The following is a 19,185-nucleotide window of genomic DNA, read 5'->3' on the forward strand; positions in this document are numbered from 1 at the left end:
TCTATTCTATCCATACATCTATCCATTCATTCATATAGCCATCCATCCACTCATCCATGCAATCTATCCATCCATCTATCCATCCATATATCTATCCATATATCCATCCATCTATCCATCCATCCAAAGGGTACACTGCAAAATCTATCTATCTTTCATCCATGCAATCTATCCATCCATCTATCCATCCACATATCTATCCATATATCCATCAGCCCATCCATCCAAAGGGTACACTGCAAAATCTATCTATCTATCTATCTATCTATCTATCTATCTATCTATCTATCTATCTATCTATCTATCTATTCATGAAATTCATCCATCCATTTATCCATCTATCTGACTCTGTGTATTAGACCGTCAGTGTATAGTTTCTTAGAATGACACATACACTGGAGCAACAGCTAGAATGAATGACCTTTAGACAGGTCACATAAAGCTTTTGTCTTACTAACTGACCTATTACTCTGTTCGAATTGTCTTGAAAACTTGTCAAATTTCCATCATCATAACAAGAGGCACTTTAGAAGCCTTTTCAGAGCTAAGACAAAACTTCTGTCTGAGGCTGTCAGCTAAGTGAGCACAAGAATCTCCCACACACCCGCCAAGCGGTCAGTTCTGGGGGAGGCGAGGCAAATTTGACCTTTATGGTGCACTAACTACCTGAAGCCCAGCCAGCACACAGTCAGATTCGATACATATCAGCACCATGCACCCACGTCTTGTTGCCATGAGTGACCTTTTTAAACCTGGACTGTCACCATGCGACAGATTAATCTGAGTAAAAACCAGCACTCAGGCATCCTCCACCCTTCATGACACAACGCACACTGACCTTTTCTCTAGGCCTCTCTCTCTCTCTCTCTCTCTCTCTCTCTCTCTCTCTCTCTCTCTCTCTCTCTCTCTCTCTCTCTCTCCCACTCACAGACCCTTATCTCATCCCTCCCTTGCCTCCATTTCTGTAGCTCAGTCTCTATCTATTTGTCTTGTTCCTTTGTTTGTTTACTATGATGGCTAGATGCTACAAGTGTATTACTGTGATTTACTCTTTTGACAGCTTGGGTTCAGAAAGGAGGTAGATAACATTGATGAGCACAGCGCTGCTTTTAACAGGCTGATCCAACTTTAGCATTACTTCTTTAGACAAAATCCAACCACCCCAGTCACTAAACATTCATTCAGTGACAAACCTCGCAGATGAGCTCAGTTCCCAACTCTTTTAACAGGGTTACAACTTATGGCATTTATGAAAAAAGAGAAAAAAATTTTAAGTGTAGAGAGAGACTTTTGGGTTGAAAAGCTTACAAAAAAGTCCACAAATGAAAAATAATCCTGATGCATGATAAGGAAACTTTTGCAGGAAACTTGCTTTAAAGATCTGATAAACAAACTTCTGATTTCTAAACTGCAAGTTTACCTCTGGCCATCCGGTATCAAGGGAACAGAGGTTGGGCCAGCAAAGGAAATGAGAAATAGAAAACCTCCAGCCCATACAACAATACTGGTTTAAACCGATTGCTCTTTGAAGAGGGGGAGGACAGATCCCATGAGAGGAGATAGAGATGTGCTTGGGAAGACAGAAGTTGGTTTGAAAGTTTCAAAGCAAGCACATAAAGAGCAGCCTCAACATCACCACTCTGTCTCTACTGCTACCCTAACTGCATTCTAAAATACTGATCCAGGCACAAAAAAAACAAACTTCCATCTCAAAAACATACTCCATATAAATCCATAATACGAATACTGGCATTGTTGAAGAAAGCCATAGCCAACATAATAGTATTACTCGTTGGCTTTGCAAATCTCTACAGTCTTTGAATAATTTCCTCTGCAATAAATCAATCAATAAATGAATGGCACCTGTACCCAAAAAAGTGATGACAGCACTGAAATGGGGCACAAGGATCCAAGAAAGTAATTTCAGTGAAAGCATAGGCCTCGTGGGCATAGTTAATTTGAGTGAAGGCTGCTCAGTGCTTGACCCACAGGTTAAACACCAATCAAGCAGAGATGGCAGTAGTCACACATACAGCACCTGTTCTCCTCATCAGAACCACATGGCAGCACTTTCAGCAGCCGCAGACATCCTGTAAACTAGAACACAAACTTTTAGTCTGTTTCGCAGGATGTTTAACACCGACGTATGGCTATATACATGTTATTCGTATGTCTTCATGTACGAGCATCCTGCATCTTTACGCTCATTCTCTCTTTCAAAGTGTCATCCGCATGTTAGTACATGCAGTGCAAGCTAGTGCTTATCACAACTCACATCAGAGAAAAGTCAGGGAAACTGATTGCTATTTAAAGCTTAGTGTTATTTTCCTGTGGGTAATCTTTTGCACTCTCCAGCAGGTGATTTTGATGAAGTGGCTGCTCCAGACCAGCCAAGAGACAGTAGATGCAATGCAGTATTCAGAAGAAAGAGGAGCACAAAATGTGATGGGAAAAATATATAGAATAAACAGCTATTATGTTTGATTTGTCAGGGAATCGTTCTTTGGAACTGATTCTTCGTAATGATTCAGTTGAATCACTTGACTGTAAGATTAAAACTGAGTTGCAACACATTTGAGATGTTGAAGCCTTTTATACAAACTATTAACCAAATCAAAAGTAGTAGTGATAAAGTAGTATGTAGCAATCTTCCAAAGTTTTGATGACTTTATCATTACTTTAAAATGTGGGAAATAGTAAAAATAAATAATAAGTAGGCATGTCCAAACATTTGACTGGTAGTGTACCTTACTACATGACCTGGGCTTTAAGATTTCCAAATCAGAGCCTGTACCCTTTATTCTACAGAATCTTAATTACTATAAAAAAAACACAGTATATGCAATTAACTCCTGTAGCCATTTAGTTGGTATTCTCCATAAGCACCACCCCTGAGGCCTTAAATGAAAAATGGCAGGCAACATTTTGTGCCAGCATCACAGAGCACAGTGGGCCTCCAAAACAACAGCTACACTGCCGTATAGACCATTTGGGTGAACTAAAAGATTTGATTGAGATACGCTAATTAATGAGTACCAGACAGCCCATTGTTCATTGTTTATGTCTTGAAGCTGCGCCATCTGTCTTCGACACATAGTCCACAAAATTACTTTATTAAATGACAGTAGAATGACACTTCTCCAGGAGAACACTTCCTGGCATGTCTTTAAACTAATTTAATCACAGTAAACATACAGGTTATATGAAATGTAAGATGTTGGACAAGTCAATACCTCTTACTTCTATGTGTCATGTATAACAGTGAAGTGTCCTTCATGTTATGCTGTTAATTAGGGTCACATCATTTGTTCTGTCTTGAGTGTTGTCACATAGTTCCAAAATGATTTTCTTATTGAAGCAGAAACACACCAATACAAACTTCTACACTGTATCAAACAGATAACCGTTCTGCACATGAACAACCAACCATTTTTACTTGTAATTAGGAAAACACACTATGCCTAAAACTTCCCTAATTTAAATTTTCAAGCTTATCTAAGTTATAAATGCAATATTTTGCCCTACTGAACAAATTTGCCAATTAACTAAATCTCGGTCATAATCTGTCCATAGCCAATGTTTATACAGTAATTACAATAATGAATCGGCTAATATAATAGCTAATTTCAAATTGCTGGGCTTTATTCCATTGGGCTGTTTAAAATATCACAATGGAGTTTCTTGCAATGAGCGAAGCACTTTAAAGCATGATTGGAAAGGATGCAATAATGAGTCTGCCCTTCTCCCTTACGTACACAGAGTTTGTTAGGTGCAATTAAATGTGAAATACAGCTCAATCCATCAGATGTTATTTCCTGATTATTATCCATTATTCTCCTCCCAGAAAATGGGGGACTTTAATGGCAATTTGCAGTTATGTTACATCAATAATTCTTGCTTTCTCTGTTGGTCGTACCAATGGACGTTGTAACTGGCATTTTACTCATAGCTGATTGATTAGAACATAAAGTAAAAAGAAAGGAACAATTATGTCAAGGAGACAAATGAACATGCTCGATGGGCCAACTCAGATTCTGCTGATATCTGGGAATCGATTCCGCCTCTTCCCTCACGGGAGGGACAATCTAGTGTATAACTCACTTACAGCCACTTGGAGGAATGGAGTGAGATCCTTAAAACATCCAACCATTGCAATGTATATGTGTGTGCTTTAGGTCGACCATGATACCTGTGTATGACAATGACCGGTGTGCTGTATATGATGGCAAGTTAAAGGGTGTGACCAAGGAGCTGTCCAAGGTGCTGAATGGGCTGTATGTGTGTAGGAGAGAATCAGTGCAGTAAAAAGGATTGAATATTTACACATAGTGTAATATAGCTGAGGTCTAGAGAGAAATGGATCACGGAGGAAAGATTGAGCAAACTCAAAGTTACATTTCAAATGCCTTACAATATTTGTAGCAATCTAAAGCAAAACTTAATCACTTAAGAATGCTATCCATTCCAATTCTGAGGTTGCATTTTTGCTCTAAAATAATTTTTTTACTCCACTGACGTTTAAGTTTAGGGTTAGGGTTTGGGTTAGGGTTTATCTGTACTCTCTCTGTATACATTTCACTCAACAACTGCAGCTCACACATCCTTATAAGTTCAACAAGACTTCCAGCTTTGACCACTGGAGGCAATGTTTTAATTTCGGTAGGCACAGATTAATTTCAGCAGTAGAACTTTCGACCTATTGTTGCTGAATGTACCATGTGATCAGTTTTGTCTCTTTGATACAAGTCTCTTCAAAGCAAGTCTATGGGACCATGAGGCAAATATCTTAAGTCAACTAAGAAAAGTTATTGAACACCTCACCTCAACAAGGCTCACAATTGGAGGTATCATTCATATCTGTAGCACAAATGGTGCAGGATAATTTATATGTCAAAGTTCAATACTTATTTTTACGGATTTGTTAAAAGCAAGAGTAATAGTGATGCTTGTCTTGGCAAGCTCTCATAGTAATAATTGCTGTTGTAAGTATGATAGACACAAACAGCACTTGAGAGGTATGTGTTATACACAAACCAGAAAAAGAAAGCATTCTCTTCAAAGAGACTGCCAAATTTTTCATATTAAACCGACTGGCTTTCAACTAAAAACAATAATTTCTTCTCCTCCCCGGTTCCTTGATCTAAAGGCTACTCTAAAGCAAACATGTACACCAATCAAATACATTTGATTAGGAGACCCTTTCTGTTTTTACCTAAGTTAAAAGTAATGGAAAATAAAGTCAATATCATTGGGGTAAGAGGGGAAAAAAGGACAAAGAGTCTTCAAGACCAAAGTCTTCACTGTAAGGAGGACACATGATAGGGTTGCCATTAATGACAGAGTCAATAGAGCAATAATACTCATAACAAGGTCAGAGCTGCACCAGAGTGCATGATTCTTGCAAATATCTGGACCATCCCACAGACAATAAGTAAACACTGGCCTGGTCTGTTTTCTCATGCTGGGCCTTAATGTCAATAAGGGCTCGATGGATTCCGCATGGCTCTGAACACTCAATACAAGTGCAGGGCAGGGCAGAGAAATAAATAAGCAGGCATCAAAAGGAAAGCTCTGAATGCTGATGCAATTACAGAGCTGTGTCCAGTTAAACCTCAAGCAATTAACAAGCCACCAGAGTGCATGATGCAGGGTTTGTCCACCGGTCCATATAATACACATCTGCCAATGCAAACTCAATAGACTTAATTAAATGGCTCAAATGTTGTCAGCAGGAAGAGAGCAGTGGGGCTATGTCTCATGTCCGCCCAGCGATTGAGTCTGAATATATGGAGGCACCGCACAGCTCCCTTTTCTAATTAACTCCCCGCAAACCTAATCAACATTAAATATATTCTATACATGTTCAATTAGTTTCCATTTATTTTTGTGTGTGTAAAAACATTTTTACCTAAAAATGTCAATTCTCTTATCGTTCAAGAACCGTCATGCCATCCCTCAGTGTATGGTGGCTAGAAATCTGAAATCTGAAGGTCTAAAAAGCAGATAAAAACAGCATAAAATTCATCCATGAAACTCCATGGGTAAATCTATATCTTCAAAAGTGATATGATAGGAAAGAGTGAGGAACAGATAAATATTTATGTCCTTTTTACTATTAATCTCCACTTTCACATTTGAAAGTCACTTGTGGTGCCCATTTAGTTTCACTTTCACATCTGTCAGTGAAAGTGGAGATTAAAAGTAAAAGAGGTAATATAAATTGATCTGTTTCTCACCCACACTTATCATAACGCTTTTGAAGATATGGATTTAGCCACTCATTGTGGAACTATGTGACAACACTCAAGACAGAACTAATGATGTGACCCTACTTTTATGTAGCTTTTATCTGTTTTTTGGGCCTTCAGATTTCCGCCTACCAATCACTTGCATTGAAAGGACAAAAAAAGCTGAAATATTCTTCTAGAAATCTTTGTTTGTGTTCTGCAGAAGAAATAAAGTCATACACATCTGGAATAGCTTGAAGGTGAGTAAATAATGAGAGGACTTTCCTTTTTGGGTGAACTATTCCTTTAAGCTGCACTTTTAAAATGTATTAATGTCAATGCATTAGTGTGGCATTGGGGTGGGGGGGCATGTGTGGTCATGTGTCTGTCAGCGGGAGAGGGAAAGTGGTAAGGCTCGTCACCTGGTTGCAGATGAATAGTTGTGTGAATACTGTGTGATAAAATATTATGCAAATTCTATTAAATGAATACATTTGTAAGTATTGTTTAAGTGTCCAAATACTTTATGAAGCAACTGTAAAAAGATGTAGATAAAAAGATACTGGAGTGGTGGTGGCGTAGTGGCTAAAGCACAGGGCTGTTAATCAGAAGGTCACAGGTTCTAATCCCACAGTCACCACCATTGTGTCCTTGAGCAAGGCACTTAACTCCAGGTTGTTCCGGGGGGATTGTCCCTGTAATAATTGCACTGTAAGTCGCTTTGGATAAAAGTGTCTGCCAAAAAAAAAAAAAAAGATGTGCTCTCTAAAGTCTATAAAACTTTAACTAAACAGGCTTATTTCTGCTCTTTACTTTTTATATATATTTAATTCATTTCTTAATTAAACTAAATATATTTGTACCTGCGCAACTCCCTACAAGAAGAGTTGCTCTTCATTGAGAGCAGACTGAATTACAGTTAATGCCTGGCATTAATAAACATATAACAAAATGGAACATACTGTATGTACTTTTTAAATGTTGTCTTAGAAAACTTTTGAAGGCTGCTGTAGTATACTGGATTTATGGCAGATAACAGCAAAGAAGTTATGTAAACTCAACTCTGTTGCTAGGCAAATAAAGTTTTATGACGATTGTCTAATTTACAGAGTATATGTGAATTCATTACTATCGTCTTGAGTCTCATTCTAATGGGTTATTATTTTCCCAAAGCAAAATGTTGCACTTATTTGCAGAAATGCTTATAAAACTTAACTGTCATTGTAAAATCAGCATCTGTTTAACCGAGAAGCAATAAATCAGCAAAGCACACACTAAAACTCAACCTGCATAAACAATTCTGCTCTGCTGGATTTTTTTTTATTGACACTAGAGTAATGGATGCAGATTGTTTTACCTTTCATCAAAAGTGGAAATAATTCTCTTTAGGGTGCCACATTTAAACATCTCTGGTCTACAATCTGTCACCCATTCTGTTTAAGAAAATCTATTTGTCTCTTTATTACAAGATCATTGTATACTTCAACTACAAAAGTGTCTCTTTCAGATTCCAGTCACCATCGTCATCTTTCATGACTTTGTCCTTTACAAAGTCAAAGGCTCTGTTTCTCTTGTGAAAGATGAGGGAGCACAATATGTTTTGTGCTTGCATGATTACTAAGACGGAGAGAATAAAGAAAATATAAGAAATGTGTCAAAGGCAGTGAAGACTTTCTCACATTTATGAAAATACTACACCTTTTGGAACTACATTATATGTAACATGTACAGTATATACAAAAGATCCTGCTAATTTATTTTAGTGCTTTCAATACTGATTGTGGTATGAATAAATTCATGCCATAGTATACAATTGAACAGAATTTCTAAGAAACTACCAAAAATTTATGAAGCAAAGCCTGTGTATGTTTAAAGAAACAATTAAGTGACCTCAGAAGTATAAGAGATTTGTAAAACTTTTTGTCGACTGACAGTGTGTTGCTGTAAGCTGCAACAGTTACTGTTATTTTGCACTTACAGAATACTTAAGTAATGAATGATTGTTCATAGACAAACTTACAAATGACGAAGAACAGGCATTGCCATTATGATGTTTAGTCCATACAGCATAAACTTAACTAAAATCAATGGTGACTGCTAAAGACAATTAATACCTATACACTTTCTATGTCCCACACTCTGCATCTATTATAGACTTCACTGTAATAAAATTAGTTGCACTTAAGAAATGTATTTAAATCACACTAATGCAAACAATCCCAATTGGGCTTCACATAAAAAAAACAATAGATGTTTTTAAGGTTTCTGTACTGTACTGTAATAATACAAGAGCAATTATATTCTAAGATGTTTGCTTTGGTTTGTTGATGTTTAACCAGTGGCGACGCTAGGGGGGCACACCTGGGCACATGCCCCCCTGTGTAGGTAGGTGAAGTATATATATATATATATATATATATATATATATATTTTTTTTTTTTTATTTTTTTATTTTTTATAATTTTTTTTTTTTTATGTTTTTCGTAAGTGGGTAGCAAATATTTAGTTTATTTCAAAATGTTTCAAAATACTTAGTTTATTTCAAACATATTAGCATAAACACACCTTTATATTTGTTCTCGCGAGAACGACTGTTCACTTAGTGAGACAACTGTTCAGTCAGCACGCGGCATTCAAAAATATTTTAAAATGGCAAAAAGACAGCTACGTTTGGAATTTTTCTACAACAAAAAATCTAAACCACCAACGCCAGAGACATCAACAGACACAGAACCTGACTCTTCTGTAGTTTTGAATGTTAGAATCAACGAGAGTGACGATACCATTTCAAACGCTCAGGCTAGTGCGGGTGCAACTGTCGAGTCTCTCGATAAAAGAGACCCTCGCCTTGGACCGGATGCAGCTTTGGAATATATTGAAGAAGGCCCGTATCAGCCAGTAATTAATTTTCCAGCCAGTGCCTGCGGGATCAAAAACTGAAAATTCAGGCAAATGTGGTACAATGAGTATAAATGGCTTGAATACAGCGTACGTGATGACAGAGCTTTCTGCTTTTGCTGTCGAGCATTTGGCAATGGGCCAAACAGTGAACTGGCATTTCGAGTTACTGGTTTTAAAACATGGAAGAAAGCATATGAAAGATTTCGGGAACATTCAAAGTGTGAAGTTCATCTAGAGGCCTAAGCTAAATGGAAGGGTAGGCTGCAGTCCTGTAAAACAGGGAGCGTTGCTTGATAGTCAAAAGAAAAAATCTGTGGTGGACAACAGAGCATATTTAGAAACTGTAATAGAGAGTACTTTATTTTGCGCTCGCCAGGGTATACCTTTGAGGGGACACGAAGAGGGAATGGATTCCACAAATCAAGGCAATTTGCGGGAATTGATGAAACTGCGTAGCACAGACAACGAACTGATTCACCGATTTATGGTTAACCGAGAGAAATACTTCACCTACCTACACAGCTCGTGTCAGAATGAATTCATCGAAATCATGGCTTCACAAGTAATAGATTTGATCGTAAATGAAGTAAAAAAAGCTGAAGTGTTTTCCATCATTGCAGATGAAACAATGGATCTGTCAAGACACGAGCAAGTTGCTCTCATAGTCCATCCATCTCTCTCATAGTGCGCTACGTAAACCAGTCATTAGAAATACAGGAGCGGTTTATTGGCTTCTACAGGACGCTGCTGACGGACGGGGCTTCACTTGCCACACTGATCAAGAGTACATTATCAGCCTTGGGACTTGATATTTCAGCTCTAAGAGGTCAATGTTATGATGGAGCCGCCAACATGAGAGGACCCTACAAAGGTGTGGCTACACGGATACTTAACGAAAATCCTCTAGCTCATTATGTTCACTGTTATGCTCATATATTAAATCTCTGCGTAGTGGACATGGCTTCCTGCATTCCAGTTGTCCGAAATGCTTTCGGAATTCTCCAGGCTCTAAGAAATTTTATTGAAATAAGCTCAAAGAGACATGCTGTGTTTGAAAAATTTACGTCACAAAAAATGTATTCTGCAGGGCCAACTACACTTAAGTCACTCAGCGACACTCGTTGGAACTGTCGAGTTGAGGCTATCAGAGCTGTGTTGGAAAATTTTGATGAAATGGTTCAAGCTCTGAACGAAATTTCACATGGGGGTTCAAAAGCTGGAACTGAAGCTTATGCACTTCTCAGAAATGTGCAAGACTTCAACTTTCTGTACTGCATGTTTTTTTATGCGGAGAGTGCTAATGCAAACAAACCACCTGTCCAAATTTCTTCAATCAAAAGACTTTACATATCAAACAGCAATGGCGATGGTTAAATCCATAGTGTCAGTACTAAAGGAAATGAGAAGTGATGATTTTGCATCCCAAACCTTTAATCACGTCAATGAACTGTGCCAGAAAAATGGTTTTTCTGGCCCTTGTGTGCCATGCAAACGGGTTATTCCCACAAAACTGGGAGGAGGGGTAAAGTCCTCTTTTGAAAAGCCTCGGATTTTCAGAGATGTTCAGAGATGGAATTGCTGAGAAGAGTAATGAGGAAGAGGAGTGCACCCAGCTGGAAAAAAGACTGTGATTCTTTCGTGAAATGGCACTGCGTGACACTCTTCCAAATAAGTCCAAACTCTACGTGCTTTACTTAACTATCCCAGAGACTACAGCATCGGCCGGGAGAAGCTTTTCTTCTTTGCGGCAACTGAAAACTTACCTGAGGACGACAATGACAGATGCTCGTGTTTCTAACCTGGCAATACTACAGATTGAAAAAGGACAAACCGTTAAAATACTGGACGTTGTAACAAGGTTTGCAAGCAGAAAGGACCGACGCCTACAATTCTTTTGACAAGGTAAGGTTTTTAAAGCATGTACAATTGTTATTGTCATTTACATTTGTTATTTTTTAGCTAATGGTAAGTTGTCACAAAAATAGGATTAGGTCATAAGTTTGTTAAAGCATTTTGCAAGGTGGCGTGGCTATATTTATTATGAATGGAAAGTTAGCACGCCACAACCCAGGAAGTAGCTCTTGTTTTCTTTCTGATTAAGAACACCTGCTAGTTGTCTCATTACTGTGGTGCAGACGTCACTGTGTTTTTTATGAAAACTTGCTATGTGGTTAACAAATACCCGAGAGATTTGTGTTAATGAACACTGCACCCCCCCCCACATCAACAGTTACGTGTCGCCACTGTGTTTAGCAATGATTTTTAGTTAACGCTAAGAAAACATACTGTGCAATGTACAGAGACATTGTCAGTTTCAGCATGTTCAGTGTTTTATTGTTCCAAGTGCCATACTTGATAATAAAGGAGACGACTCTTACCAGCACAGTATTTAAATAGTTGCCATGGTCACCATCTCTACAACTTTAGAAATCCACAGACATGTTTACTGCTATGTAAAAAATAACTCAAATGTACACAGATCACAAGAGACTTTATTTCAACACAGAGTTGAGATATACTCAGTGCTATTTAGCAATTTAACCTACAGCAATTTTCTACATACTGTAGAATACTCTACAAAACCTACTACTGACAGTGACCAATTAACCATAAGTAATATCAGCCATGATTTTCAACATCTTTTTTTGTACTAATTTTTTATCTGTTTGTAGAATACTATAGAATGAAATGATTACCGTGGAATAATGCCTACTGTTATTCCACAACAGTTAGTGAAACAGTGGGCAGCATGCAGAAAGTATACTAAGTTGTAAGCTAGTATTCTATTCCAAACATAGCGTAAAGTATTAGAAGAAAATGACATTGCAGCATTATTTGTCTCTCTATTTCCAGTGGGATATCGCCACATGGGGAAAGGAATCTCACCTCTCACTAAAACCACCATAATTAAGGAATAGGCAATCTAGAAAGAAATCAGAGGAAGTAAAAGCTAAGGGTCCTATGATAAATATATGTTGAACTAAATATTAAAATGTATCATGTAGATTAGAAGCTATTGTGTAAACAATTTGTGGCATTAAAAGTACATTTAAAATGAGAGTTTTACTGTAGACGTATTGACAACATCAAAGTCCAAATCACAGTCAATAATCAAGAGATCACTCTAGTAGATACTTTATCTTATGTCTTTCATGTGCAGCCATGTGTAGCAGGTGGATAAAGTATTTAAAGAAGAAAAATGCAACTGCAGGTGAACTGGCCTGTGTGTGAACTGAGACTCCAGTACAACCACATTGCAAATTTCAGATATAACTACACCTCTCAATCACAATACAAAATACTGAAATGTCCACAGGATCGCGTAAAAAAAATAGCCTCTGGCTGTCCTCCCTATTTATGAAAGATATACACTTACAAAATAATATATCCCTCACTACCAAATCTCACTATGTGGCCTTCTGTTTCATTTGAGTCCTTAATAAAGCTGTTTTATGATTTCAACAATGGACAAAATATGCTTTGGCCCATCACTTGAGAAATCTAAATAAAATACAAAGGTGATACTTTGTGGGCTGTAAATTGCAGATTTAAAAAGTCTATCCCAAAGTCTTGGGATAAGGCAATCTTCAGAGAGCCAAATACTATTAGAATATCCTTTACAATACACACAAAAGATACATTTTATGCTTGCGGTTCAGATGAAATACATTGGCCCCAAAATGTATTTGCATAAGGTAGAATAAAAACAAGTGTCATTACATGATGATCTTTTATTTTATTTTTATTTCTTTTATTTACTTCACTTGTAGCCATTTTGCAATGACTTTTAACCAAGTCTGGGCAGGTGTGGTCTCCGTAGGGTCTTTCCCCCTTGAAAGAATAGGAAAACTGGGAAAGATCGCCTTCCCCAATGCGTATGATAGCGTTAAGATGGCCCCAGCCACTTTAACTCTATGCAAGAAACATAGAGAGAGAAATGGCGCTACTGATGAGGCCTGCTCCCATGCTTGGCACGTTTCCCCCCTGTCGGGGTTAAAGAACCAGAAAGCTTTGACGATTTTATGGGGCGTTGGGGAAGGGTACGTGCAGCCTGACACAGCCGGTCACTTTGGCACGTAAAATACCTGCCCGCTCCTGTGTACACTTTCATGGCTCAGCTCATGGCGTGATTTAAATTGGACCCCTAGTGTCGCTTCTTCGACACAATGACGAAGTGAGCGACAGACGGGGAACGTCTAGGTTAAGGATGTAACCTCCGATCCCTGAGTGAGGGAACGAGACGTTGTGTCCTCCCGGCCACGTCGCTGAACTGTTGTGGCCGAACCTCACTGTCGGCTCCTCAGAAAAATCCTGAATGAAACAGACCCATTTCCCTCCCTTTATACCCATATGTCCGGGGGTGGTACATGCAAATTCTGTCTGCCAATTTCTCATTTGCCTTTTCTCATAGATCAGAGATGCAAAAGGCTCTCAAGAGAGACCCCTAGTGTCACTTCTTCGACACAACGTCTCGTTCCCTCCATCAGGTAACGGAGGTTCCATCCGTAACCTAGACGTTTCTGAGATACAAGCAAGAGACAATTTCTGCTTTAAGAGGGTTTGTGTCTCTCTGTGAGCTAAATCAATAACAACAGGAATTTAATTAGTCCCCTGCATATGAAAATTAATTCACAGAAAACATTTTGTTTGAAGAGAAGAGAGCAGGCACTATTATATTTAGTTTTCCTTTCATCTAAACTTGAAATTCAAGGTAAGTTCAGATATGTAAACGTAAGATTGGTTTTCTGTCAAAACACAGCAGGTGTGGGAATGAGAAAATTTAATTTATTCAGGGAAGAAAATGCAATTTAGCCAACTAGATAAATATTGCAATATTACAAAGAAAATTGGTTTGGATTGTAATGAATGATAATGCTCAATGCAGCGATATGCACAGAATGAATAAATAACAGAAATTATATCTATGCAAGCTCTGTTATTACCCAGAATTCTTTCAATGATTAACATTATTCTTCCAGCAGTCAGAGCAAATGGTATGCACTAAATTAGAAGAGAGTAGCCACAATAGGGACCAGCACTGCCAAGTGCAACGTGGAGAAACCCACCAGGCCTCACTTCTAATTTTACTGCTCAATAGTTTCAATCAAACTCTCTTTAAACTTATTTCTGCTCTCCAAAACGTTCATTTCAGCATTTTACAATCTAAACACTGATTCCCACATTCCTAGGGAAAGCAAGCATCTGCTATTCCAAAGCATCCCTGGCTTGAAAGGCTGGTGTTTATTTATTTATTTTTAAATGAAAAAAATCTATTATTTCGACCAAACAGCCATTGTTGCCAAGCACATTAAAAATCTAGTAAAAACTAAGAATAAAATCTTGGTTTAAAATAAATATGCATGTTTTTCATACTGTTTTTCATAAAGTAACATTTAATAATATTAATTTATATAGATCAATCTAACAATACATAGTAATAAACAGCAATATTTACCTCAATAAATTTTTACATAAATACTTTAATATATCATTGTTTTTAATGCAAACAAACCTTTGAATCAGAGTTTTGAATTGGTCAGTGTAATCTGATTCAGGGAAATTAATCAAACTTAACAACTCTAACACCATTTTAAGTAGTAATACACAAATATATCAGCCGATCATCCGTATTGGCCTATTAAAGCGGCCATCATAAAAATGTTAATTAAAAACATTAAAAAACAGCTGATAATCAGGGCAGATTATTTCCTGTCAATCAAAAAGGGGGCGGAAAACACGTCAGACAGTTAGCCTACAACTCGTGCTGTCTGTAAAAAAACAATGTCTATTTTGTGGGATTACTTTGAATTGGGTCACAATGACAACAGAGTTGCAATCTGTAATCTTAACACTGCAAGAATGTCACAAGGTGGAACTGTCACGATTCCCTTGTTGTCTGCCCTGGTTTCACTTGTCTTTGTCCGAACTACATTTCCCATAATCCACCTGCCGTCATCACTGCCATTTTGTGTCATTGTTCACACCTGTTTATCATTTGTATTATCCTGTCCTTGTGTATTTAAGCCCTGTTTCGTTCACTCCTGGTCGTTCGTTGTATGTTGTAGCCTGGTATGTGTCCTCCTGCCCTATTGTTTTAGTTTATGTTTTGTTTCCCCATTGTGGGCTTTCCTTTGTGTTTTGCCTGTATTCTAGTCAATAAAGATAACTGCATTTAGATCCTCTCTCCTCGCTGCCTAATTCGTAACAGAACGATCGACCTCCATGGATCTAGCGGTTCTACGAGCCAACTGCCAGCTGCTCAGCCTCATTCAGGGGGACCGTCCTGTGGAAGACCATATCCGTGATTTCCTCGAGCTGGCGAGCATCACGGACTTCCCAGACTCCTCCCTGGTGGGCTTCTTCCGGGCCAACCTAAACAGTGTGCTCAAGGAGCGGTTGCCACCGGCGACGCGCGGCTGGACGCTCCGCGCGTACATTGAGGAGACTCTGCTGGCCGTTCACTGTGGGCATCGTCGAAGAGAACCTTGCCTCTTCTCCCACAGTGGTAACCCTCCATTCGCCCGTGGTTCGTCCCTTCATGCCTGCCAGCGAGCCAACCTCCATGCCTGCCTTGGTCAAAGAGCCAGTGCTGCCAGCTTCGCCCGCCCGGAGGAGGAGGAGAAGAAAGGCTTCCGCTCCCCAGTGCACACCTGCTACGGTCAGCGAGCCTGCGCCTGCCCCCTCAGCCGTCCCTGAGCCAGCGCCTGTAGCCTCGACCGTCCCTGAGCCAGCGCCTGTAGCCTCGACCGTCCCTGAGCCAGCGCCTGTAGCCTCGACCGTCCCTGAGCCAGCGCCTGTCGCCTCGACCGTCAGCTGAGCCAGCGCCTGTAGCCTCGTCGTCCGCTGAGCCAGCGCCTGTCAGCCTCCGTCGTCAGCGAGCCAGCGCCTGTCGCCTCCGTCGTCAGCGAGCCAGCGCCTGTCGCCTCCGTCGTCAGCGAGCCAGCGCCTGTCGCCTCCGTCGTCAGCGAGCCAGCGCCTGTCGCCTCCGTCGTCAGCGAGCCAGCGCCTGTAGCCTCCGTCGTCAGCGAGCCAGCGCCTGTAGCCTCCGTCGTCAGCGAGCCAGCGCCTGTAGCCTCCGTCGTCAGCGAGCCAGCGCCTGTAGCCTCAGTCGTCAGCGAGCCAGCGCCTGTAGCCTCAGACGTCAGCGAGCCAGCGCCTGTAGCCTCGACCGACCCAGAGCCAGCACCTGTAGCATCGACCATCCCAGAGCCAGTGCATCTCGAGCCTCCCAGGGCTCCACCCCTCAAGTCTCTCGAGCCACCCAGGGCTCCACCTTCCAGGGCTCTGCCTCCCGAGCCTCCCAGGGCTCCGCCTCTCAAGTCTCTCGAGCCTCCCAGGGCTCCGCCTCCCAGGGCTCTGCCTCTCGAGCCTCCCAGGGCTCCGCCTCCCAGCCTCTCCGAGCCTCCCAGGGCTCGCCTCCAAGCCTCTCGAGCCTCCCAGGGCTCGCCACTCAAGCCTCTCGAGCCTCCCAGGGCTCCGCGCCTCCCAGAGCCTCCTCCCGAGCCTTCCAGGGCTCCGCCCAAGCCTCTCAAGCCTCCAGGCTCGCCTCAGCCTCGAGCCTCCCAGGGCTCCGTCTCTCAAGTCTCCCGAGCTTTCCAGAACTCCTCCTCCCGAGCCTCCCAGGGCTCCGCCCCTCAAGCCTCTCGAGCCTTCCAGGGCTCCGCCCCTCAAGCCTCTCGAGCCTCCCAGGGCTCCGCCCCTCAAGCCTCTCGAGCCTCCCAGGGCTCCGCCCCTCAAGCCTCTCGAGCCTCCCAGGGCCGCCTCCCACGGCTCTGCCCCCAGAGCCGCCTTCCTCGGCTCTGCCTCCTGAGCCTTCCAGGGCTCGCATCTAGAGCCTCCTACAGCGCCACCTTCCTCGGCTCCGCCCCAAGAGCCTTCCAGGCCTCCTGAACCTGTCCTTACCCTGTGGCCAGCTCCCAGGCCTCCTGAACCTGTCCTTGATCTGTGGCCAGCTCCCAGGCCTCCTGAACCTGTCCCTGCCCCTTGGACTGCCTGCCTACCCTCTGTGCCTCCTTGGACTGCCTGTCTGCCCCTGTGCCTCCTTGGACTGTCTGTTTGCCCCTTGTGCTCCCTTGGTCTGTCTGTTTGCCCCTTGTGCTCCCTTGGTCTGTCTGTTTGCCCCTTGTGCTCTCTTGGTCTGTCTGTTTGCTTCCCACTCCTTGGTTGTTTCTGAGGAGCGTCTGGAAGCCGCTCCTTTCAGGGGGGGTTATGTCACGATTCCCTTGTTGTCTGCCCTGGTTTCACTTGTCTTTGTCCGAACTACATTTCCCACAATCCACCTGCCGTCATCACTGCCATTTTGTGTCATTGTTCACACCTGTTTATCATTTGTATTATCCTGTCCTTGTGTATTTAAGCCCTGTTTCTTGTTCACTCCTGGTCGTTCGTTGTATGTTGTAGCCTGGTATGTGTCCTCCTGCCCTATTGTTTTAGTTTATGTTTTGTTTCCCCATTGTGGGCTTTCCTTTGTGTTTTGCCTGTATTCTAGTCAATAAAGATAACTGCATTTAGATCCTCTCTCCTCGCTGCCTAATTCGTAACAGGAACTACCATTAAAAATTTGCAGAGGCTGCTAAAGAAAATTGACCAGCTTTATTCAAAATTCAGTTAATGTGAGTAAAGAATATCCAAAAATGTGATGTGAGCTTAACAGGAGGCTATTCAGAATTCAGTTAATGAGAGTTGTAAATGTTAATGTGATTTAATAATGTGCTTTCTGTTTCAGTGATTTGGTTATAACTGAGACCAGTTACTCTGAAACATGGAAAACATGTAACAACAGAGAGAATGTAGTTTTTACATTTCTTTTGAAGTTGTGTAATTAATGATCCATAATTTGAAAAAAAGGTAACATAAAGAAAACAGAAGCACCAAACTATCGGTGATGGCAGATGTTGCTCTAAATAATCAGATTTCGCTATTGGAACCCAAATTTTATATCGGTGCATCCCTAGTTTTTAGTAATGAATTTTAAATCAGAAAAACTATAACATCTTATGTCTTAACCCTCACATACTTCTGAGTTGCTAGACAAGGAATGATTGCCAAAGTAGAAACACACAAAGAAACTCATACAAACACCACAAGATGCTGGCTGAGGGTGGGAAGCACTTTTAAGCGATTATTATCCCCCTGCAGGGAGACACAAGTTCAAACAGAAATTTGTCACAGAGTAAATGAAGGAGAATTATGGATCCACAGGCGGTGGCCGCGGACTCCCGACTGAGTGATGTAAGAGTTTGGCCACAGGCGATCACAGTCTAGCAGAGACATCCATCACACCTAACACACTTGCATCTCATTAAACTACAGCCAGACACTAATAGAAACCTACTCATAAACATTTCTTCTCACTGTAATACAAAACAAAGTTAAAGCAGAAGTTACAAAGCATCACAACTGCACATTATGAGCTAGCACAGAGCTGCAAAGCATGAGTAATGTTTGAAAAAGATGCTCTAGGCACGCATATACATACTAGTGGCATGACTGAGAAACTGCAATCTCTCAGTATCCTACCAGAATGTATAGAAGTCATCTTGGCTTCAGTGCTGTCAACCCAGAGACATTCGGCAGAATAAAACACGCGTCTTTTTTTCTGCGTGTGTGTGTCTCTCTCTCTCTCTATCTGACTGTGCAGTGCCAGGCAGTCTATAGCCCCATCCAGAGCTAGAGACTTCAGTTTTGCTCAGTTCAGTGTGGGATGTCTTGGATCAGAGTAGTGGGAGAGTCTGACCAGAACCGCCACACTTCACATTCATCAACACTATGCTTTGCACCACCTTGGCTTACTGTTTTACCACCACATTTGGCCTATAAAATATGTGTGTATGTGTGTGTGTGTGTGTGTGTGTCTGGGTGCTAATTAACAAACAATCGTCATTAAAGGACACCTCATTTTCACCAAGATATGAAAATTGTCATCATTTACTCACCCTCACTTTGTTGCTATTCCATTTTGTACAACACAAAAGGAGATATTCTGAAGAATGTGCACGCTGCTCTTCTCCATAGTCAGTAAACATGGGACCATTAAGTATAAACAAGCCAGACTCAT

The sequence above is a fragment of the Xyrauchen texanus genome, chromosome 19, assembly GCF_025860055.1.
Source record: "Xyrauchen texanus isolate HMW12.3.18 chromosome 19, RBS_HiC_50CHRs, whole genome shotgun sequence".
Classification (NCBI taxonomy): Eukaryota; Metazoa; Chordata; class Actinopteri; order Cypriniformes; family Catostomidae; genus Xyrauchen; species Xyrauchen texanus.